Below are 27,095 nucleotides of genomic sequence, written 5' to 3'. Positions count from 1 at the left end.
ACATTTTTTCCAATTTCGACACTTTTTACCCCCAATATTTGTGTAAGAACATCGAGATCAACTGCCTGCACTTCCTGTAAGTATGCCTAAACTTAACAATCATTTTTATTTCATTTCTATTTGCTTCATCAAATTACTAAAATACTTCTTTTCAAAATATTGACGCGTGTCGGCTACAATTGGAAATCTTTAAATTCTTTTACCCATAACTAAAGTTTACTTTTTTTTTCTTTTATATTCTTCTGCACGATCACCTTCAGTTACGACGCTTGGGTTAGCATTTATTCCTAAAATATCATAGAACCAAATAAATATATTAAATTCTAAATATTATTTATAAAATTTATTTTGAGTTAAAACTTTTTTTTGTTTTGTTTATTTGATTCGGCACTGTCTTAAATATTCAGCTAGTGCAATCGTTCTTTTATAATTTAATGTATGGTCTATTCATTAGTACGAAGCTGCCACTTTTTAACTGAAACTGCGCATCACACCTTTCATATTTAGTGTAGGGATGCTCGATACGGTGTATCGTCTCTAGTGTTTTCTGTGGTAATCTCTCGGTGGGTAACACGATGCGTCACATTATGGCAATACAGAAATGTGTGCAAATTCCTCTATAGATCATGCTCCCTTCTGCGGAATGTGCCATTTGCTAAAACGGGTGAGCCCTGACAGAATTGCCTAATGTTATAGAATGGCGTTGGATCTTTCTACAATACGCTCATTAAAAGGTCAAAATTGCCATTTATTAAAAAAATATAAACTAAATAATTCATTCTTAAAAAACAATCGAAGTATTTTTTACACATCGAAAAGTACACTTTTAAATTCATAAAAGGGTTACTTAAATCAGAGTGCGTTTGTATAAAAATTTCAATAAGAATCAATATTTTTATCCTTCTTCTCTTAATCAGGTTTGACAAGTTAATATAAGTTATGAGAAATGGAAAAGCCAAACTTGGAGGGCATGAACAAGTTACTACTCATTAAACATTGTTAACTGTCTTCATAATTATGAATTTTAAGCAGTATTCAGTTATACATTTCTCGCGTCAAACTGGTACAAATGATGATAAATAACATATGGACTCGAATAAATAAATTTATTAAATTGGCTGCAAAAGTAACGCTTTCATTATTCTCGATTTCTTTAATAATAAAAAAGAGTGACAAATAGCGAAAGTGTTGACTCGCATCCTTTCTATCATCAATCTGCAAAGAAAACCCTTTTCGCATTTTGATATATAATCGCGTACAAAACATTAGCTTCAAACTTTATAAATTTAAATAGAAAATATCAATTTTTAACAACTTCATAACATCAGTTAATTCAATTTCATTTCCCATAAATTTAAATTTTAATAAAAATTAAAATAAAAAAAACAATTCTAATCATTTCTACAATAATATTAGCGAAATTTTATAGCAAAAGTTTTCAAATTTTTTCATCTTTCTTATAAAAATCTTTACAGCATGCATATACTCGATATGCGTTTTTATCGATCTTTTTCATCTATAAAATTAATATTTTACTTATAAAATTACAATAATGTATTTAATCAGTACATCATATGTAGTTATTACTGTCTGCTATAATAATAAATCAATCAGTCTCACATACATTAAACATATTATTACTATCATCGCGTCGATATCGACAATTTAATAATATATATAACAAGATATGTATTTTTAACATCAATTCTCCGGAAATTATCTATTTAGTTAAAATAAATCGGCCTTTGAGGAGGATTAAAATGTAAAAAAGTAATTTTTCATCTCTGTCTGAATGATTATATTTTATTTTCCTAGCGATCGAGAAAGAGAATAGAATATCTATCCACAATGACAAATGTCCTCATCTTCAATAATAATGTCTACTTTTCCGTCACAATAGCTAATGTATAAAAGCAGCTATGACCTGGTCATACTTTTCTTATTTATTGTGCCATTAAATAAGAATCGGCAAGCAATTTTTCTAGTAAAAAATTAATTTCGTACGGATTATTTTCAAAATTGTCTAATTCATTTCCGATGAAAAATTTGCAGCTTCAACAAGCACACAAATTACTCTATTGTGTCTAGAAATGAAAACAAACTTCTGGAAGGATATTCTTTTCCTTTTCCGCTAATCATCTCGCAATTTATTTTACGTAATCTCAACCTTGAAAGTAACGTCGGCAATGCTTATGAGCCTCGTCACTCAAAAGAGCGAACACTCCCCGTTTTTAAAGAATTACGTCGTGGTAGAGAATACTAAGAAGCAAAACAACCCTAAAGGTTTCGTCATCGTAGTAGATGAGTCACCGGAAACTATCCTGTCAAGATTAGGACAGTTTGTAGAGCATGAGAGGTCTCGACCACTTCTTCCTCTTTCGGGTTGGTTGGTCTAGAATAGAAATTGTCTCCAAACCTTTGTTGTTATTTGTCACCTCTCGAACGGATTACGATTATTTTTATGTATGCAATTATTTAGTGCAGAGCCCGTTTCGTACGGCTTATTTATAGATAACAGATTAGGTCGCGTCTAGGAAAAATAACCTTGAAGTGGGAGAACCGTTGACCCTAGGGAGTGGCTTCAATTCTACTTAATTAAATGGGACCCTACCCGAAATTTAGAAAGTTATCATGGGCGTGATACGTTAAGGCATTATACAGACAAACATAACAAAAATAGTAACATTACGCAGTCAGGCTGACTAAGTGGCATATCTAGTTTAGTAATCAGCACATTTTTTATAAAATCTGTTGAAAAAAGAAACAAATATATCCTACACATTGCATCATATAACAAATAGTTTTTACGTTAATTATATTTGAAATATATATAAAACAATTTTTGTATGTTTTCAAATGTCCTATTTTCCCTCTTATAGGAGATTTTTAGATATTGAGAAAACTTTCGATTCGATTGATCACGACATTCAGTTTTAATTCGAGAATAGAAATATCAGTTCAATTTCAAAGATGTTAACAGATAATAACTTCCTACAACAAACTGATTTAAAAACAATTCAAACTGTCGTCGGCAATTTAGATTAACTGTTCCAAATCACGCAATATCACGTAAGTGAATCAAATAGTGCGAGACAGTATTTCATCATGGCTTTTCTCCTAAGAAATTTCTTTACCTTTTATTATATTGATTTAATTTCGAATTTTGACTTTAGAAATCAACAACTTACAATTTTTATTATATTTTACAGAGATCACGCGCATTATCCATTAACGTCACACTCGAATGATAACTACGTTTTCCTTTTATTTATCGACAGTTATAAATTACTTGTGGATATATTTCTATAAAAATTTTGAATACGTCATTAGTTTTATTCATAAATTTATTAAAATTTTATCGTATTATTTATTATTCAGCAATAGTTTGTATCGGACTACTCTAACGTAACCGAAGTAAACTCTCTCCTTTTACACGAGAAGATCCCGCGGGATGTTGCTATGGCTACTGCATCGATTGCGCCAGTCGAGACGTGATGTCATCGAAATGGAGAAGAATTATTGGACGAAAATATTTTAAAATCAGGTAATTTATTTTAAACCACATTTAGATAAAATGTTGTAATTATTATTTCACGAATAACGAATGTCGTTAGTTTATCGAAACTTATCGATAATTCTCATCCAGCATTTTCGAGTGATCCATGTTTCAAAATGGCGCCTAGTATCGATTGTTCTTAACGAACTACGTTGTTATAATGGTTTCACGATTTTATTTAAGATTCGAAACTATTGTTTGTTCGTTCGTTTAGTCTCTTTGAAGATGGTTTTGGTATCCCAATTTGAAGATAAACTATTCCAAACATGAGATTAACGTTATTTTATGCGGTTCTATTTTCGTTGTTTGTTTAGAAATTGGTTGGCGAAGGAAGATGTAATCTGAAATCGTTCAAAAAGTTGTATTTAAGAAGATAAATGTTTTCCAACTACACGTTATATAAATCACTCGAGATAATATAGGCGGCAATTGTCTTCTAATCTACGCCCATGCCCATGCCATACCAAGTCAATCGGAGTTAATGAGGCACTTCGTGTCACAATGTGACAATCTAACAAACTAGTGACAGTGAAGAGCGCTGTTACAGAATTTTATTTTTAAACACGCCACTTCTGTGACAGAGACGTAAAAGAAACGATCTTCGTGTGTATTCCCAAGTTTATGTCAGTAGGAAAATAATTAGAAGAAAATATACAAATTATTCGACAACTAGAAAGCAAATTTTAATTATGCTAAAGTTGCAATTTCTTTAATAACTTTTCGGCAGATGGGGGGAGAGAAGATATCAAATTATTTTTAAATTTTCGAGTAGCATTTGCAAACCAAATTAGGTAGCCTAATCCCATCTTGGCGAAAGTTGATGTAAGCTAACGGCATAGTTAATTGGGTGACTAAGATCGTATAGGGAAAAACTCTCCATTCCAATCTGCGAAACCCACGCAGTCACGTCAGCCCAGTAGAGATAATGGGAATGAGAAATGATAAAACAGCTGCTAGTTTCAGATCTAACTAGTGTTTAAACTGATTTAGGCCTATATTTTTATACCTAACAATTCGACTTGATATACTTTAAATATTTAACAATTATAATTGAAAGATAAAGCTAGGAATTTTACTTATTTTATAAAAGAATTTAGCAGAATATTAATTATTTTAAGCTTATAATAAAAAATCTTAATTCTCGTTTAATGAGAAAAGAAGAAAAAAATGCAAGCCTACTTACTAGCAAAACTTATAGTGTTTATAGGAGTTTAAACAGCTTGATTTAATTCGGGAGAAATGCGACGCATATTTACGGATCAAAGATTAAAGTCAGACTGCAAATTAAATAAAATTTGAAAACTAGCTGTTTATATATATATATATGAAATATACATATATGCATAAAGAGAAAACAGGAAAGCGAAGTTATCATAAATACTGTTGGGAATGGCAACCGTCTTCTCAGATGTTGGTAATCGTGCGACGAACAAATGATGCGCACATTTCTTCATATAATATAGATCTTAGTAAAAATAGCGATAAACACAATAAAGGTACGTTTTCGAAAAACAATGCCATTATGAAATTTTGCTCAGTACATTCGACTGTAAATCAATCTAAAGTTCAAATGTTACTGATGCATTATTATCACTGTGAAAACTCATCTATCGTTCTCAGGACTAGCAGCATTATAAGCATTAATTTTCGAATTGTTTTGCTTCATATATAATTGAGAAAATTTTGGAAAGTAAAGCATTTAGTGATTCCACCTCGATGCTTATTTAGATCTTTAAAAAAAGAACTTTAATTATTCATAAAATACGGATTGATAACAGAATAAAATTATACATACTGGCCTTTTCTGCAAACAGATTTAGGGCAGTCGTGATTAATTAATAACATTATTTCTAATTAGGATAAATGATTATTAGTTTATAGTTTATTTTAAAAACCTAGTTTTTATAGTTATCAGTATACAATCGTCCCATCTATTCACTATTTATGTTGCATTATTTCTCATCATATTATCTAATATCATAAATTTATTTGGTTTCTTAATATCCATATGAATATGTGATGTATAATTCGTTGATATTGTATCCGAAGAACTCATAACTCTTTTAATACTCCTTTTGCTTAAACTTTTAAACTAGAAGTGACATGTTTCTGCACTATCACATTCTTTGGACTATATTTAAAAGCAATAAAAATACATTACACCACTTTGCCATGAAAGTAACATATTTACCATCTACAGTAGGCTATATAGGTCTATACCTCATGTACATTCATTGCCTATAATCTTAAGGGAAGACAAAATATAAACATTAATATTTCAAATATAATACAATTATCTGTAAAAAAATTACAACAGATTATATTATTTCACGATCATGTTTATGAGACAATTTATCTTGAAAGATACCTTATACCTAACTGTAAACATTTTTACCCATCAATCTTAGTTTTATTTTTGGAACTCGTTACCAAAATGTAGACAATTCTGACACAGAATATTCAGTATACAACAGTAAAACATCTACACAATATTAATATTTCTATTACAATTTTATTTTATCATACGAACCAATTAAATCATACAATATATAAGTTACCTTCTACCAATACCACTGACAGTGGACTCGATTTATCTATAGTCCGTCCTCATAAGTCATAAATTATAAACGAGCAATTATTTATTGTGACATCGTCACAACGCCGGGCTGCAATTTTTAATCGTATTTTTAAGTTATTTAATTTAAAATATATTCTCTCTGCCTCAAATTAGTACTGTAATATCTTGCCCCTGTACATCACACTTTCTTTTAACAATAGAATCGTGCCGGTCATCTAACTCCTTTCAGGGGAAATGTTTTGAATTGAAAAAAATCTGACTTCCGGTTTTCAACGGACATTGATTTACAGTTAATCGGAACCTCCTTCCCTACGCTTTCTACATTTGGTCTTGATTTTCATGTATCTAACACCATTTTCGAGATTAAGGAAAGACAGACAGATGGACAGACGGACAGGTGGACAACAATGGGAATTTATAGGTCTACAATTTTTTTCAAATTGCAGATCAATAAATCACTGTAAAAGTCATTACAGATAAAATAAATATCATCTTAAGATTGTAATAGTTGATATTACAACATTGGCAACTTACAGTCCTCCTATATTTTTCAACTCAATATCCTATAATATAACTTATTACATTTCAAGTATTAATAAAATAATATCTAAAACATTGCCGCTCATACTTTTATTACATCATCAAGCCATTTTGATATACATTATTATTATTACATTACTGTATTATTATTTTTTATTAATATAGGGGAGATCGGGGCAAGATCGGCATGTTAAGCTTTACTTAAATTTTGTGTAATAAATACTGCTGTAAACTGAAAAAAAAAGCTTTGCATATTGTCTATTGGAATGTTACCTTACTATAGAACTGGTTAAAATCAGTTTGGAAATAAAAATAATTAAAATAATTACAACTTTACAAGAAGAGAGAAATTGACGAAGTTGCCCCGGGTATAGGGGCAAGATCGGCAACTTCTCTCTTTTTGTAAAGTTGTAATTATTTTAATTATTTTTATTAAAGTTGCCCCTGGTATAGGGGCAACAGTAATGGGGCAAGATAGGCACGTATATAAAATTATGTTATTAACAATGTATAAGTTGGAATTCACTATTAAAACAAAGAAATACAAATCCAACACCCATTTAATATTATTACAACGAAATGCAAGTTCAAAGACATATATACATGAATAACAAATGCAAACATGTTTTCATTTATCATCTGTTTGATTTTTATCCTTTGCTTCTAATGTGGCTTTATGTTGCCGATCTTACCCCGCTAGTCATGATTTCGAAACATTAAGTACAACCCTGAGAACAGAATGCCAAGCCACGATCTGGCCACGTGAATAAGTTGAAGTTACATCCTTCTAACAGGAAAAGTAACTTTCGTTATCATGGAATTATAACAAAACCTGCCAATTCAATATAAATGGAAAAAAAATATTATATGGAATTGAACGAAAATGAAAATTTGCTTGATAATTCAACTACGCTTGTTGGAGAACAATAAAAACACTACACTCAACAAGCCACCAATAAAACTCAACTGCCTAACCTATAACCAAAGTCTCCTTTTAATTTGTTTTTTAAAAAAAAGCGCTTGACAAACTTGCCCCGCTTGCCGAAGTTGCCCCGATCTCCCTTAAATATTTTTCCACATTTTACTTTTCATGATTTTTTCTTCTTTACTTATAATTTTAATTGATTGATCCTCACTTATATATAATTAATTACAGTATTGTTTGATACTACAGTTTATTTACATATAGTGTGATAGAAGGTAGCTTAAAATTTGTACGATTCAATTAGTTCATAGTGTGAAATAAAATTTAATTAAAATATTATTATTATATAGATGTTATACTATTGTATATAGAAGATTTTATGTCAGAATTGTCTATATTTTGACAACGAGTTCTAAAATAAAGTATACGACTGATGAGAAATATGATTGTGAGTGAAACATGCTTACAGTTAGTTACAAGATACCTTTCAAGATTTACGTGATAGTGAAATAATATGGTCTGTTGTAATACTTTACAAATAATTGTATTTTATTTGAAATATTTTGTTTGTATTCCCTTAAGTTAAGATTATCGGTAATGAATGTCTTCTAATATGTATATATACCTTGTATATTTGGTTTAGTAGTATGTTACTTTAGTACTTGGCAAATTTGTGTAATATATTGCACTTTTATTGCTTTTAAATATAGTCTAAAGAGAGCGATAATACTGAATCGTGTCACTTCTAGTTTAAAAGCTGTATAAGAAGTCTCAAAAGACTTGTGAATTATTTGGATATGATATCAAAGAATTGCACACTACGAATTTGTGGATTATATAAAAATAAATAAATTATATACAGCCAGTGTTCGTTAACTTTACTACAAATATCTTATGTTAATTAGTGATATGATAAAATAATTTTACTACTTTATCCGAAGGATATATACTCTACTTTAAATATTCTGATTGATCATACTTCTCTAGGATCATACGATATTTATACCTCTCAATACGCTTCATAAATTATCTGAGTTTTCCTATTCTTCTAATCTTACATTTAATATTTCTCAAACTTAATAATTTACCTTACAGCAGAGAAACTGTCAATGAATTTATGAGAAAATCGAAAGTTAAAATTTTAAAAATATTTTATTTTACAAAGTGAATATATTAAAAATTTAAAAACAAAAGAGTATTGTAGAGATTCCTCTACATAACTAATAAATCGAAATAACAAAAATAATTTTAACTTCTATTTATGTCTAAAACGGAATAAATGCTTAACTGAAACTTGGCAAAAGTCTAAAGGGCAATAAATTGTATGTTTGAAAACTTCAATTCTTTCTTTCAATGTTTTTATCTACAAGAATCAAAGTTAAAAAAATATAAGTCGAACAATTCTTTTAGTAAAATAGTTCTTTTTTTAGCAAAAAAATAAATCTTGCGATTAATTTAAACGAAATATTCTTTAACGTTAGCAGAAGATTTTATTTAGTAGTCAATCATTTTCAAACTTTTTAAATTTAATTTTATGCTGACATCAGCGAATATAGTTTTATTCTTTTATGTTGTCAAGTCCATCAACCGGACAAATCTGATAAATAGACTACAATAAGAAATTACAATAAAAAATAAAAGAAAATCTAAAACCTGCATGAAAATTTAACATGCCCGAATATAAAGAGATGCGAATGAATTAATATATCAATAGTAACAAACTTCAAATAGCTTGTTTATCGAGAAAAATAAATTATCATCATCATTCAAATTATATCATCACTGATAATCTAAAATTTAATCTACAATAGTTTTTCTAATTATAATCAATGATATCTACATTATTTATAGAGAAATAAAATAAGATAACTCCTTTTAATGACCCAATATTTTTACGTTAGTCTAGTCCAGGGGTGGACAACCTTATAAAATGGCGGACCAAATAAAATGTCTAAGTGCAAGTGGTCCTACTTTTTACCATTTGTAGGATTATTAGAATGGCGTATAGAGAGAAAAAGGTTATATTATTTATTTATAAATATAATTGACTATTAATAAGAAAAATGAAATATAAAATTAAGATATTTTTATTATATATATATAACTGGCTTGAAGGATTGCCTATATTTTCATATTATTATTAAAAGTAAGAAAATTTTTAATAGATATAAAATAAAGTTTTAGTTTGTTTAAAATGGAAAAATTTATATATATAATATAACTTTCATTTATTATTAAAGTTATCCTATAAGAAGTGTTGCAGAACTAAAATTAATTTATTTGAGAAAGCCTATATAAATCTTTAGCCAATAATTGTGATGAAGAATTAATTAATTAGAAGTGAAGAATAGCGCATATTAGTTTACGATAATTAAAAATTATAGAGAAATTCATTTTCAAATAAAATAAAGCTAGTAAATATTACGTATAAATTTCCCCAATATAGCAACATTGTTAAGTAATAAAATACTAAGTGACTAATGTATTTAATATCGTCAATTAAAGTTATTTATAATTTATAAAAATAAATAAATATTTAAACTTATATTTGAAAAATCAGTCGATGTATTCCTACTCTTTGAATTTTCCTTAAAAGATTTAAAATTACGGATAATTAAACAATTATGTTTGAATAAAATCAGACCATAAATCATGAACATTTTTTCATGTCAAACGACAAATCATGCAAATTTACAAAAAATTTAATCAGTCCAATTTTCAAATAATATTAATGATAATATGCAACAGATATCTGGTTAAATATTTTTTTTAAAACTCTTAATAAAAACACTATTTTAATAACTATGATAATTCGTAGAAACTAAAATTGGCAAATTTCTTTAATTTCATTAAACGAAAAGAATTGCTAACAATAAATATTTAAGCAAGTAATATTTTATTAATAAATATAAAAACTGTATAAAAATTCCATTTTTAATTTTATTTTATAAATAATTATTTTATGAATCATGCAAAAGTAATGTTTTACTTCATTATTTTATAGAAATAATATACATAATTATAAAGCAGAATATTAGTTTTATAAATAAGTAATACAGCAAATTACGATTTAAACAAAAAAAAATCTGTAAATTATTCAAAATTATGTTGATTTAATTCAACATTACGAAGAAACATTTAAAAAATTTTTCTTATTAAACTTAAGAGATTTAATACGATAATTGATTTAAGCCTACGTCCATGTTAAAACTAAATCGTAGTATCTGTAATGTAATTGATTAAATGTGTATTTTAATAATATATTTGTTTCCGTTTTTATACATTGCGGCACGTTTTTGCTTAATATTTAACATTAGAATGTTATTTATTACCTTCACCTAAAATGCCTACAGAAGCATTTAAAAAACAGAGCATGAATTAGGCTTTATTAACTTTCATTTTGTAAATAACGTTTCGCTTATTGTATCTAATTGCAGTACTGTAAAGAAAAGGAATCGGTTGTATCATCACTTAATAATTTAAATTTAGCCTACTTTTAAGTCTAATAAATGTAAAATAATAGCCAAATTATAAATCTGGCTTGAATTAGTTACTCATATGTAAACAACTGTATTTAATAGTAACCATAACGAATAGTTAAAATAAATTAAAATAATGCGAGGAATTTCAGTTAAACTCTGTTAATAAAAGTATATTTTTAATAATGTAAAATATAAATCCTTAAAATGGGATTTTATTTAATCTAAGTTCTTGGCATTTTAAACGAATAACACTAGTTACATTCGATGAATTTATGGCAAATATCTACAAGATTTGTTGAAAAGACCGTTTTGCAGAATAAATCGCTCAAAATAAAAATTTCAACTGACTAATATTCCTTCAGAAATTATGCAATTGGATGTCTTCTAAATATAGTAAGAGGAAGCGACTGACATACCACTTCTTCTACTACAATTAAATACGATCCAGTTTTAATTAAAACAGTCCCTTTCGGCATTAATATTCGACTGAATGAGGGTCAGAAAACGGGAAAGTTATGTATGACTACTTCTGTAATGAACAGAACAAAACTAAGAGTTGTCTGTTTTAACAGAAAAATTCTCCTGCAGTTGCACTTCACGCGATATTAAATGAGATCAGCCTATTATTTAATACCAATTATACCTATATTTTTTAAATAATCGAACAGATATCGATTCGAATTCCTCCATTACTCATATGTATAAATTTATAGCTCATTATTGTAAGCGTCCGTTTAAATCGGTTTAAAAATTATTTTAAACGAATAAAAGAACATTTTAATAAAATATTGATCATACTCTTAGCGAAAAAATCAATCTCTAATCCGTAATCTACTTTATTGAAACATTTAAATTGGCTTATCAGTCTTTGTCCATTGTTAATACGTCATTTTGCAAGCACCAAACATTGTTTAAATTACCAGTTTTTGGCATAAATCCAAATTATCTTTACTCTGTGGAAATATGTAAATGTTTTACAAATGATGCAATAAACGAAGCGAAAGAATCGAGAAATTCAAATTGACCTCATCTAGATAAGGCCGAACTATCTCGTTCCTTATCGAACTCCTAACTTCTCATAAATAAGTGAAAACCTTTTAACGTGGTACTTTATATTGCAGTTTGTTTCGTGTCACCGCTAAAATGTTAATACTTCCATGCACAAACGACTCTCGTCATCACGAATTTTTGCCCTTAGTTACAATATTGACTTTGGTCTTTCATGTATTTAATGAAAAATCCAACAGCTAATATTTAAGATGTAATTCGCTCTAAACGTTGTGTTTCGTCTTGAAAATAATTTTATTATGAGGAAATCGATAGAAATATAATGTTTTTCCACCTCTTTTCTTAACTGATTAAATTAAAAATAAACATAAAGTGAGCAGATTGAAATACAACTATTGCCATATTAGCCAGAGAATCTTTACAAAGAGCGATATTATATCATAAATTTTCATTGAAAAAAATTCATAAATCACATTCATTTCGGGTAAATAAAATTTTTGTAATATTACACTATTTACTCAACCAGATATTTACATTTGAATTTTTAATTTAAAAATTCAAATTAAATTTACTTTTCGCTGTTAAAAATTAATCGACTGGTTGAACTTTTAATTTTTATTTAACCAGATCGGTTTCGCAACAAAAAGCGCAGACGTAACTTCATATTCTGAATTTACAATGAAAATTGTAACCTACTTTAAATACTAACGTCAACATAAACCTGGAAGAGACAAATTATTGTATGTCTGTAGTGTCAGTTTCTAGTTTTGAAATGGATTGCTGTGATAGAGTTTATTTAATTGTTCGAAACAGACAAAACAAAAACTCCAATAAAAGGATAACAAATAGGTTAAGCTCGACCTGTGTCTTCTTTTCCAAGGACATACAATGTACGACTTTTGTCTTTGGGTAGCATGTAACCAATAAGGAAGGCGTGCAGCAAACCCTAACGAAGAAAAAAAATAAATAAAAGCCGGACGACACGAAAAGACACGCAAGCACTGATTGTGTGTCTAGGCCTTCATTTTAGTTTTCATTGGAGTAACGATAATAAATCTTACGTGAACATTATTCATTTTTTAATTCTATATATAGTTGAGAATGCTATAATTTGGGCTAAGTTTATTTAAAATTCAATTTTTAATAAAAGGAAGGCGTTTTTTCAAAATATTTAAACAGTAAGGCGTTCCTACCCGCCTCGATTAGGATAATATAAAAGAGAATTTTTACGAAGTTTCTCTAATGATTGTCATCTACACCTGCTCTTATAAAAAAATATCCTTATCATATTTGGTACTTAATGAATAATTTCTAATGAAGCTAAATTACACATAAACGGAAAGAAGATGTTATTTATATTTGTAGACTATCCGCTCTTCTCAGCATGATTCAGTAGAGCTGCTTCAGCTATTAGCGATGTGTCACTCTCTTAATGAGAGTTTGATAGTTTGAAACGTGACTGAACAATCGCAGACGGCATTTTCTAGCTCGCATCTATATAAAGGATTTTTTCTTCTAGAAGTTATTAAAGCAAATACCAGGATGAATATCTGATGTAATGGACTTTCATCACCATCGTTCATGTATCAGCATTTTCATAGTCTAAATTTTAAATTATTTTAAGTGATACTGCAATATTTAAAACTTTTTATCTTGAAAATATTTAAATAAATCGACTTTGTTGCTATTATATCTAACATGGAATTGAGTTCTGCATGTTAAAAAATCAATTTAGAATATATCTTAAGAATTATCCTGTACAATACTCGCAATGATAAATTAGGTAATGTTTAATCTCTCGCTTTAAGATATTAGCTTGACACTCTCTCCCGTAATAACGCAATGATAAAATGAAATATTTTTCCAAGAAAATCAATAGTATGAATATATGTAAATCTTTCTTTCGTGTATGTATTTCCGAATCAAAACTTTTCTATTTGCTCAGAGAAAAAGATATAGAAAAATATAAGTGGAAAGCCAACTTTAGTTCAGTAAGAAGCTAGAACCACCCTTTTGATGTTCTACTTTTTTTGAATGAACGTATTCGTCTATTAAATAGTTTTCACTGATTACTTTTTTCTAACAAAAACCGTGATTGGTGAGATGATCCAACTAATCCTCTATCCACATCAAGCCCAGATGAGGACAAAAACGATGCAATTGTACGACGCTAAGTAATGTTTTCTCTCCGGAAACCGTCAAAGATTTTTATCTTAACGATTTGGTTTCTTAATTAACAAAGATTCCGCTTCATTTTTCTTTTCTTTCAAATTATTCTCGGATCGTTAGAGGAAGAGGCGCCCTCCTTTCAATAACGATGCCAGAAAATCTTGTTAAAAGTTACTGTAGCTTAAATAGCGTCATCACTTTTCTGTTCTTTTATTTGAAATGATGAAAATAACCCGATAATTAGAATATCGCTTGATGTCATCTGATTTTGAAATTCTTTCATCAGAAAATGTCACGATTCGTAGAACGTTAAAAAAAACAACAGACTGATTTATGTAAAAACACTAAAACATTTACAAATATTTCTAATAAAATAATTAGATTTTTGTAAATTTATAAATCCAAAATGGTATTTTTAAAACTTGGAAGATTTTTTATGCGTTTAATAAACGTAATAAACCCATTAAAGACTTAAACGTAATTACAGAAAACTAAACACAAATATAACACGCGTCCCATCAAAACATTCACTAAAAAGTATATTTTTGGTTTTATTATGTAAATTATCAGTATTAATTATTGAATAACTCAGACAATGATTTAATGAATAATACAACCAGTCGCAAGGTACAGGTGCGTACTAGTTTAGCGCCCCGATGTTATCAACTAATCAAATAATGTTCAGTCATATCCTGATTATGCCGAAAGGCTGTACGCATAAACATAATGTACACTTTTTAGCTCTTGCGTATTACAATTTAATTAATTAATCACCAAAATAATTAGTTCTAATCGAAAACAACATTAATTAATATCACTCCAGTTGATATACATTTACCAACAACGAGATAGTTGACGTCATTTACTCCATAACTAGGTTTAATATTTACTCAAATCACTTTACTTTCAAAATATTCTATTGAATAAATATGATTACCCATTAGTTATTTCATATAATTTATTGTCTGCAGTTTACATTTGAGAAAACAAAGATAATAGATAATCACAGAATTAAATTTGTGTCATTTGTGTATATTTTTCAGTGCAAGTCTCATTTTTATCCGTTGATTATTTTAATAAGTTAATCAGATTACTTGAAATAATTTATTTTTTTCATAATTAATGCAGGCAACGAAAGCTTAACGGCAAATAATGAAAGAGTTTGCTGATTTAATTATNGAATGTCTTCTAATATGTATATATACCTTGTATATTTGGTTTAGTAGTATGTTACTTTAGTACTTGGCAAATTTGTGTAATATATTGCACTTTTATTGCTTTTAAATATAGTCTAAAGAGAGCGATAATACTGAATCGTGTCACTTCTAGTTTAAAAGCTGTATAAGAAGTCTCAAAAGACTTGTGAATTATTTGGATATGATATCAAAGAATTGCACACTACGAATTTGTGGATTATATAAAAATAAATAAATTATATACAGCCAGTGTTCGTTAACTTTACTACAAATATCTTATGTTAATTAGTGATATGATAAAATAATTTTACTACTTTATCCGAAGGATATATACTCTACTTTAAATATTCTGATTGATCATACTTCTCTAGGATCATACGATATTTATACCTCTCAATACGCTTCATAAATTATCTGAGTTTTCCTATTCTTCTAATCTTACATTTAATATTTCTCAAACTTAATAATTTACCTTACAGCAGAGAAACTGTCAATGAATTTATGAGAAAATCGAAAGTTAAAATTTTAAAAATATTTTATTTTACAAAGTGAATATATTAAAAATTTACAGCTCTTTTCGTCAATGAAATGTCATTAAAAATAAACATTTATATAATAAATATTATATATCCGTTTCAAAATTCATAAGGTAGAACAAAGTCATCAATAATGATTCTATCTCTATTGTGAAAAGTAATAATTACATGTTTACATTTGATAGAGAAATATTTTAATTATCCTGTAGAGATTACGTTTTCGAAAATTACATGATAACATAGCAAAAGAATGACGTAAACAATTATGATGAAAGTCTATTAAGTTCTATAACTATATGCCACGTAGACATATATTAATAGTTATAGAACTTATGGTATTGTATATTGTTAGCATCTGTAATGGAATTTTTCAGTTCGTAATTTTATTCTGGAATTATTAAAATTTTAATTGATTATAGCCATTCGTTCACCACTTTAAATGCAATAATAAGACTTGATCAGATGATTAACTTTATGTTAAATAAAAATATTTCTTGTTCTGTAATGCGTATAGCAATATAGCGAATCGAAAGTTCAAAAAATATTATTGAATAGTGAGACCATCAACAAATTAACAACCCCTCTTTGGCAAAATTTCAAAATGAAGAAAATATTTTTCAATTACATCTATAAAACAATTATTTTTACTTGTTTCATTTTTCAGGAAATTTTTTTGAAATAACATTTTAAATTAATAAAACCAATAGGTCAATACGTATATTTTCTAATAAAAAAAGGAATAAGTCAAGCTAAGAATTTCTTAGATACAGAAATCATAGATTAAATGATAATCTTCTTTGTTAAAATTGTGTGTTGTTTAACTGAAAGAAATGCCAGCTGGTCAGATTCATTATATAAGACGACCAAAGAGGTAGACGAACGGAAACCAACAGGAATCGATTTCAGAGAATCCTGGAGGTAACTTGCAACAAATATCATTCGATCAACGCATGAACTGCAGAATCACCATCTTTGCCCTTTACAATGCGCTGTTCACCCTCATTCATTATTTATATTATGTATTGCGAAAAGCTTCCTATACAATGAGATCCTACTTACACAAGCCATCACAAATGAAAATGTCAAAAATGCTTCACAAAGACTTACATCTACGCTTTAAGATTTAATGACAACTATGTATAGGATCACCGGAAAAATGGACACAATAAAACCTTGTTTAAATTTTCAGTTTGCTAGTAAGATCTTCAAAGCTAAAATAAAAGCATTATTCTTTAAAGAATAATACTTTATGAAATTATTAACTTATTATTATTTATTCTAAAACGTATTTTAATATCTTATATAAAGCTGCATTAAAGACTTCTTACAGTAAAATGAAATAATAATCAAAAGGAGATGTCGAGTAACCGACTAAACAAATTCGTGGAACTAAAATATTTTGTTGGTACAATTAAGTTTCCCAAACTGTAATCCCATAAAAGTAATACTTTATTTTCCTGAAAGTTTACTGATATATTCACAACGAGTTTGCTTTGAGCATTATTTATTTTCTATATGAATATATATACAAGTTTCTATATTCAACACACGCATTTATAGAGACGTACAAAAAAAACACCTGCACATATACAGTATATAAATATCTGCAATCATGTTTTTTTTTTCTCTTATACGTGATATCAAGGTTCAATCTTCGACACCCCATTGAAGCCGCAGTGTCTGGACGCTCTTAATTTATGCACCATCTGCCTATTTTTCGAAGATATTTGTTACTACTATGCTCCACATTACTTTAAATTAAATTTTGTTTGTTTATTTTTAATAATATCATTGTTTTATTATTATAAATATTTAATTCATATATAACTAGTATTTTTTATAAAAACTATTGAAAATTGCAACATAGATGCATCGTAAATGCAAGGGTTAAGCTATCGAAGTGATCGGGGTGAAGCTCCTAGTACAGATTGATAAATATATATTAATAAGAATCTGAAAATTTATAAATTCTAAATATCTCTATATTAATTTTCTCGTGAAGATTTAGGTAAGTGTAGGCCCTTTATGAAGTCTAAATCCGAACAAATACTTACTTTTCATAACTTTACATATTGCTTACCAATGTGTTTATGAACATCAATCAAAATTCAGTTATTTCTAGAAATAAACAGTCGTTTTAACCTTTTGTAACAGTCTTCAGACTAAGATTTTTAAATTTCTTATTTATGTTTTACAATAAAATACGAAGAAAATTCTAAATAGATCATACAATACTTCGTAGTCGTATCATATCTCGAAGAGACAAAATAAAAATCAATAAAAATTTATTTATCGATTTAATTTTCGAAATTCGGAACACAACAATCTGTTAGTTTAGCCCAAAATAAATAAAACCTACAGGCTTAATTAATATAAATTTTTATTTATTTCAATATCAAAGATAAAATAATTTCCTACGACGTTTCACTTTGAAATTTGGTATTTTATCGTGTCATATATCATTTTATTCTGTATAGATAAATTACATACAATTATGATATATTGCATATAATTATGATATATTACATACAACATCCGATATTCCTTACTACTAATAGAATTTGTGGAAAAATATGTTTTATTAATATTAAAATAATAAAAAAGTATTCTATAAATCCCGTCTCGAATAATCCAGATTTTCAATAATCTTTATTTTACTTTAAACATCAGTTATTGGAGTCTTCTAGACTCCAATAACTGATGTTTTATTGTGCTCAAAAATAAACAAAATATGATGTTCCACATACTTTATCGAAAGCAATTTTCTTTTCCGATTAAGCTTACCATTTACTGAATACAGTAGTAGAGAGATGAGTATTTTTTCTTATTTAATAAATATTTGAAATTCGACATTCGTCGTTTCTACCGATAGATTATATTCCGATAAAATAATATAAATTCCTATTTAGAAACTTTGTACTTAGCAGAAGCAGAGAATGAATAAACTGAATATTGTAACTGGCAGAACGTACCGAGAATGAGAGATCAGATCAATATTATAAGATTCATTCTTTCTTAAATGTATTAATCGATTTTAAAATGTAGATTGAAGCAATAATGAAATTAAAACTTGAATTTGCAATTGAATCTGTCTTCGTCAATCATTTAAAAAAAATTAACTTATTCTCCACTCAGTCAAAATTAAAATTATACATAACAAAATCATATTTGATCTTGTATATCTATGAGCGCATTTGTAAGCAGTATGTAGATATAAATATAATTTATACCTTTAAATATATATAAATATACTTTTCCTTCTTACAATATTTAAATTTCTAATAAATTGTTTAAATTATTTCATAGACCTTCAAATTTCAATCATTTAAATTTAGAGCTCAGTTTTAAGCTATAATATCGTTTATCTGCATATATTTTCGTATTTTATATATTTTATGCTTCTAACTTATTCACTATTCAAATACATATTTACTTATTTAAACTGTACAATAGCATAAATATTTAAATGGCAAATAAAAGTTTAATTCGGATATCTACTGCATATTATTTTTAAAAGACATTTTAGCAATAACGTGTATAATATTTATATTTATAAAATGTTTTCAACATTTTTTTTTATTTTGTTAAAAATATATATAAACGCTATAAAAAAGCTATATAAAAAAATCAACAATATTTTTTAAGCACACATTAATTTCATTCTCATAATATTCGCTTTATAAAGAAAGAAATTTCGATGATTAACGTTAAGTAAATGAACAGAAATGATTTTCTACATCTGCCTTAAGTTACTTAAAAGGAAATTACTTTTATAAAAGATTAAAATAGAAAAACAAACACAAAGAAATATAAAATTAAAGTCGATTATGTACAATTACCGAAGCAAGTAAAATATTTTTTAACTAAGTTACTTAAAAAATTGCTCAGTCAGGTAAAACAAATGTTTTACTTTTTACCACATTCAACTATATAAATATAAAAAAGATAAAATAAATAAGTCTATTATTTATTTAATACTTCTTAAAAACAACAAAATTCTTTTATTCTTTCAACAGTTATAAAAGTTTGAAAGAACAATGCAAAGATTATTTTGGATTAAGCAGAAGGAATTATTTAAAGCCAAAAATAAAATAACTATAGGGCCTACACGAACAAACACAGAGTTGTGAACAGAAGAAACTGTAAACAAAATGATTAACAATTAATCTAAATGGTGTGTGTATGTGTGTGTGTGAAACAGATAAATATATAAATAGAATCTAATTCTATTGAAAATTTAAAGTTATTATAATTTAAATTATTATTTTACATTTTTTTCTGCTGTTCGATTTTAGTTAGAAAATATGTTTGTCAAGTAAAACTTAAGTTTTATTGAAACTGTATTCAAACAGTTTAAATGTTAGTGGTGTAATGTTAAGTGTTAATTATATTTAAAACCAATTGTAAATCATGAAAAGTTCGCTAGAGATGAATATATTCTAGAAGCCAAATTTATAGATAATAATAATGCTTCACAGCCCATTCCTATCACCGAACATAGCGCCTCGGTAGCAAATAAAAGAAGCAAAAACCAATTGGACATAGACAACCCGTAGAGAATCCGTCAGCTGGAGAGGACAGAAATCCTTCTCTTCCACCCACAGTCCGACCTAGGGGTCACAGCCTACGTATAGAAACAGGACGAATATTTCAAACTAACATCTTCGACTAGAAAACTGCCATTGTGAAAATTTCACATACGTTTCGCATCATTAATTTTAGCTAGACATTAAACACAACGGGGATAAATGTATCTTTACTCGTCCCTAGTTATTGGTCTAAATTAATAATAAGATAGAATCGTAGAGATTCGAAATATATTCGATATGGCTATTCATCTTATAAACGAAAATAAATAAAAAAATAATAGAGACTATATCTCGAAGCGATGCGACGCGGTCATTTACAGCTGTCATATTTCTCAACTCGACCTCTATACGCTTCTGTTGCTATGACAACTAGTTACCGCTGGAACGTGAACCGCTTCTCGAATAAACAAAATTATAGGTCCTTTATCATAATACGTCTATTAGTAATAATTCTTTGGCCGAGGTTGGTATTAATATATTTCATTCGCCATCGTCGCCGTATTTGGCCTTGTTATTTTATTATTCGATTCGATTGGCTTTATCGCCATTCATCTGTGCGAAGTTTCTTGTAAAACCAAAATTAATTGATTGTAACCCAGTCACGCAATTTCCTTATTTGAATTTTGTTATAATTTATTAACCGGAAGTGATCGTTTCTTTATATATTGAATAAATTTTAAAAATGTAAAATTTGGCAAGCTTTCAACTTCCTGTGCATTCTTTCTCGCATAACGTATCGATTAGACACGATATAACAACATTAAATTCACTTTGTATTTAAGCAGCCTTGTTAATTGTTAATTTGATAATCTCGTTGAAAAGCTCTGCTTGGATATTATCCAGTTCTATTCTGTAATTTATTTTTGCCCATTTCAGAGTTCAAGCATAAAGATAGAGAAGCATCTCGAGCTTAAATTCGTCGTCATTATGGAATGTCACTAATAAACTCTTTGTTAATTTCAAACCTTTGTTCAAGCAAATTGTTTAAGACGATGTCAAATTTTTAAGTCTTTTGTACAGTATATTATATTTTCCTATTAAAATATGAAGATTTTGAATATGAGTTCAAACAAAATACGTGCTAGACAAATAGAACACTTTTTCAGTCTCTTCTCTAGTTTTTTTCTGAGAAAAATAATACAAGTAGGCCATTTTGACTACATTTTTTTACATTTTGCAATTTCTTGTCTTAATCTTCAAATAAATATTATTCATTTATTAACATATTTTGTTATTTCCACAATTACTTTCATTAGCAATCTCCAGACATTAAGCGATACTTCAAACCGCTTATTACATCAATAATGATACTGTGTAATTCTAAAAAAACGTTTCGCATTGTTCACGCCACCGACGTTACAGAAACCGTGCAATTAGGTCTAAGCTCGAATGCAGTCTACCTTACCAGATGTCACAATCCCAGCATTCTGGACCAATTATAAATCGGTAGCCGAATCTAGGACTATTAAACTGATAATAAAAAAGCTAAACTACAAAATTAATAATAATCCCTTTGCTTCTCTGATTATTTTTAATTTATCGCAGAATATCTAACACCAAATAATGATTTTAATAAAGAATTTTAATTTCTTGATGCTAATGAATTATTTGTTAATATTGAAAGCTGTTATTCTTTTCAATAACCTATATTAATATTTTAAAATTCTCATTCTTTACACCACTAATTATTATTATTAAAGCCAACAGAGGAGTAAGGGAACTTAGTTATTAAGTTCACATTTATAACAGCATAATGTACGGAAAATAGTAAAGATATTTTCATAAATTGTCTTACTTAAAATTTATCTATTTAATAATATATAATATTTATTTTTAGATCAATATATCGCTTCATATTGCCAAGATCTATAAATGTAACTATTTAATATCATTTTAATATGAAATTATAGCTTTTTATAAATAAATAAGTTCATGTTGTGGTGCTAATTTATTAATTTGATTTGAATTTTAACAATTTCTGAAAAAATAAAATTATAGTTTATCTATACATCCTTAAATAGGATCCTAAAGTATGGTCAAAATCACATCGTGTAGGCTAATGATATTAATTGGGTACTGTCTACTGTATAGTTTATAGCTTTGATATAATCATTACTTTTTCTAATTATATGATATTTTAACGGTGGTTGGCTTAATTTATTCAATCACTCCCCTTCGAGGAAATTTATTTACTACGAGAACAAGGCCACATGACGTTATTGGGTAAGCTTCCATTAGCTGGTTAATTGGAGCCGGCAATGTCCTTTAATTTGATGAAGAAAAGCTGAAAAATCGATCAATCCGGTCAATGAAAATGTTATTTGGATTATCCCGGTAATAGTTTGATTGTTTAATCTTCACTACAGCTCATGTATAGCCAGGCAAACAGGGATATAGGAGCTTTATTCCGACTAACTATATTCGTCTCATTTTGTTTGGATAGAATATTCCTTGCTATATTTCTGAAGAAATAGTTAAAATTTTGTTATTTTTTCCATTTACACTCAAAAATTTCAATAATTTTTCCATATTCATGAATGATTATGTGTAACTTAAAAACAGAACTTAAGTCTAGAAACCATTTTCATTCATTTAATTCACAAACATAAACGAGCGTATAAATAGTTAATAACTGCAAACACTACTAAATATTTTCAATTTTCATTAATGATATTAAATAATTTAAAATAGAAAATAAATAAAATTGCAGCCATTCTTACCAGAGTAAATTTAAATTTATATAAATTCTAGGCCAGATAACATTTTAGGCCCTCAGAGGCAGAAAATGTTCTTTAAATATTGATTTTTACAGATCCATTTCGAGCTTCTTACTCGACTCAATTTTTAGAGAAAGTGAAGTACATGAAGTGGAGAGCGAAATCGAGTTCTGTCACTATAAAAGTAAGGTAAAACTCGACTGGAAGAACTCTATCACTTTCACGAAACAGAAGTTAATGTATTTTCCATTTTCCGCTTTGTATGTTTATTGTATCGGGTAAGGAAATCTGTTTTGCGCTTCAAATAATAATTATTACAAAATATAATAAATATGAAACTCGATCACGTTTATACAAATATTTTGTTAATGTTCTTTAAAGGTTGTTTAGCTTATGCAAGACGTTATTTGCCTGACGATCATTAGCTATGAAATCAGATATCTTAAAACTTCATATCGTTAGAAATGATTGCGTTTAGTCTCGTTAGAAATGAAAATTTACAAGAGAATATTATATTTGTGAATATTTAATGTGAAATGAATGGAAAAAAATTTTCATAATCTTCTTAGATTGCGAATAAAAAAAAAGAATGTTCTCCTCCCCTTGAAGAATGTAGTTTAACAACTGAAGAATAAGTACCTCTACATATTGAGCTTAGAAAGAAATAATCCATCAGAAATAAATTTTTCGATGAGAAAAATTGTTACATATCGCCTAGCAATAAATTTTAGTAATGTCACGTAGGCCGTTTTAAACCGCAATTTTATCGAGAGTAATTATATTGTTGTGGGGTTATAAATAGCGAATTTTCAATTTTATGAGCATTATGATGGGCAATTTCTCTACATATTCTGCTCCATTAACTTATATCCCCTCTAGAATGCAATCGCAAACTGCTATATTATAAAGAAATGGCGGATCTTTCTGGTATACTCTAAGAATTGTGCAATAACTTAACATTAGAGTAACGAGATTTCATTTTGACAGCGGATAAATAAACTAATAATTTACGAATATACTGAATTTGGCGACTGACTTTTCGGTTCAGAAGTTTCAAATCATAAACATGTAAGTTTATATAGAAACAAAAGAAATTGTAAAAGATGTTACCTGTGATACAAGACGAACTTGTTCCCATCAGACCAAGACTTCCGCCATAAAAAAATCAACCTTTCCAATAAAACCAATCTCGCAAAACAACAATAAACAGTAAAAGTGATCGCCCAAAAAATTTTCCGCTTCTGAATGGTGATCAAGGGTTTTAACCGAAAGAATTTCTTCGCTTTGTATCATTACACTGCACCCACGCAATCAAGAAAAATCTAACATCGCGTGTTGATAAAATAAAGACCCACCCAATCTGGTACCATGTGATCTGACACATTGCATTATTAAAAGCAGGGTATTGGCCATTATGGATATGAGATATCACCCCGATAGTGAAATAATTAGCATTCTCCTCTTAAATTTCCGAAATTTAATAGCCTGGGAGAAGCAATATAGTAATTCCAAATTGAACCTTTCACGAAATTCTTCTCTCGTTTCTCGTAGCGTGCAAGTCTCATTAACTGTTAAGGTAAATGAAAATATTTAAATTTCTATTAATTACCGCTAACAAGAAGGGGGATTTCTCAATGATTTTACCACTCGGAGCTACTTTTCGTGGAGAATACAAACGAGGGTGCTGCGGCACGCTGCGATATGATCATTTATGATGCGGCTACTGAATCAACTACAATCGATTTAGCCACTTGGTAACTCCTAAAATGAGTCTAATTATCGTCATTTGTGGTATAAATCACTTTGCTCTGCCATCTACATTTACGCCAAATTGTATTTTTAACGTCAAAGTTCAAGCTGATTACACCGACGATGTAACAGTTGGTAAAAGTTTAAACGCATTAATTCATGAATTAAACATTTACATTCAAATTTTAACGATTTTATATTTTAAAATGAGGTATTAATTATATAATATAAATATGAAATGCCATTAAGTGTAAATATAATAATTCTATTCAATTATTATTATTTTTTTCTTTTCAGCTACTCCGAACACATAAAAGAAGAGAATTTGCAAAGTATTTAAATTTTTCTTGTAGATAAAAACACTAAAAAAACTATCTAACAGAAACATCGCTATTCCATCTCTAAGATCTAAATGTATTAGATTTTAAGTGTACGTATTTATCACATTCGGCTACGCATTTGAGCAATTTAAATTGTTCAGATGCATAGAGAATGGGATAAATACATGGAAATTCGTTTCCTTCATTATCCATCTAATTTTGAGACTGCAGTTACGAAAAAAATCTCCCTACAAAAAACAGAATCTCACGAGGAAATGATAACCAATGCAATCAAAGAAAGATCCGCGAAGTAATTCCATCTGTCCTATTGTGAACAAATATATATCCAGTTAGCCAGCATAAATCTTAACTTTCTGACGGTATCAGACAGTCACGATCCTATCATTAACGACTGAGGTAAAAATATTGTCGATCGAGTGTGGTTGCATACAAAATCTTTTATAATATTTTGTTAACGTTCTGAATTCGTGTAGAAATCGAAAAGAAACCCTTAGGGACGATTGGTGACTAGTCCGTCAAAATCCCTCCTACCGTTTCCCCCTTCGCCCCCGACTGTCCAAAATCCAATAAATGATAATTAACAGTACACTGTAGACAATATATGACTCAGTATTCTCAGCAGGGAACTTTCCAATGTTGTAAATCCCACCTATAGATGTTGCATGAGTCACTCACATCCTTCAGGTAAATAACTAATAAACTTTTCGTTATTATTTTGAAACTGTATTGTCATCTTCGACCTTGTTTTGTAATATTTTCAATTTGAACTATTATTTTTTTCAATTTTAAAAAATTTCGTCTTAAATATTAATAGAATCTTTTCATATATTACGAAAATTTGATATTGGGATACGCTATTGGTTGATTAGATGCGTTAAAATCAAATTTGACCAATCGCCTGGAGTTTTACCAATTTCCACCGATGGAATTTTAACAGATGTACAGTACGTATTCAGCTTTACTGCAGCGGAATGTTTTTCTTCTTATTTTAAATTAAAGTTTGAATTTAATTTAAAATTGAAAATAAAAAAATTAAGATAGTGTAACTAAAAGTTATTTTCACGCACAAAAAAAGAAAGAAAATGATTTATTCATAGAAAAATTATACATTATTAATGTGAGATATAGCGATGTCGAAATTAAACAATGTATAAAAATAATGTAAATAAAAATTTTTTCAGCGTTTAATTTTATGTGAAAGTATGAAATTGAAATATTCTTCGATGCGCCTTAAGCAATATAAAAATTTGCATTATTAAATATAATGAAGCAGGTGTTATAAAGAATTTTTCTCTATCATTGAAGGATTTAAAGTGAAAAATAATAGCAGAAAATACACTCTACAATGTCCTTTTTTCAATTTTTTTTTACAAATTATCTTATTTTATTCAAATTCTAATTAGTTAACCAATGTACTAAAACTATGTAACTACTGAAAGTACTTAAATTTGGAATTATATGTTTATGTTCGAGTTAAACACTGCTATCTACGAGTTAATTTTAAATATATTATATACATAACAATAGAATTAAATTAAAAATCGACGTATAAATTAGAATTATGTATCTTACAACTAAAGGATAATTAAATTAAATAAAAGCATTGTTGATCTTATTAAACGATTTAATTTTTATAGCTCAGAAACCAAATCCATCACTTTTAGCAAAGGAAAATCATCATCAAAATTATATGTTAATTTATATTATTA

General features: G+C 28.1%; 1 long non-coding RNA gene across 1 annotated transcript; it reads left to right on the top strand.

Moving 5' to 3' along the window:
* The first annotated feature begins 1 nt into the window (after window position 1).
* Window positions 2–27,095, top strand: LOC111612510. Its single transcript, XR_002754614.1, has 3 exons — window positions 2–76; window positions 3,379–3,544; window positions 25,343–27,095. It is a non-coding gene; the product is annotated as an uncharacterized LOC111612510 (long non-coding RNA).

The sequence above is a fragment of the Centruroides sculpturatus genome, unplaced genomic scaffold, assembly GCF_000671375.1.
Source record: "Centruroides sculpturatus isolate CEXI.00-Female unplaced genomic scaffold, Cexi_2.0 scaffold981, whole genome shotgun sequence".
NCBI classification, from domain to species: domain Eukaryota; kingdom Metazoa; phylum Arthropoda; class Arachnida; order Scorpiones; family Buthidae; genus Centruroides; species Centruroides sculpturatus.
The sequence above is the reverse complement of the archived record's forward strand: the minus strand, read 5'-3'. Positions and strand labels throughout refer to the sequence as shown.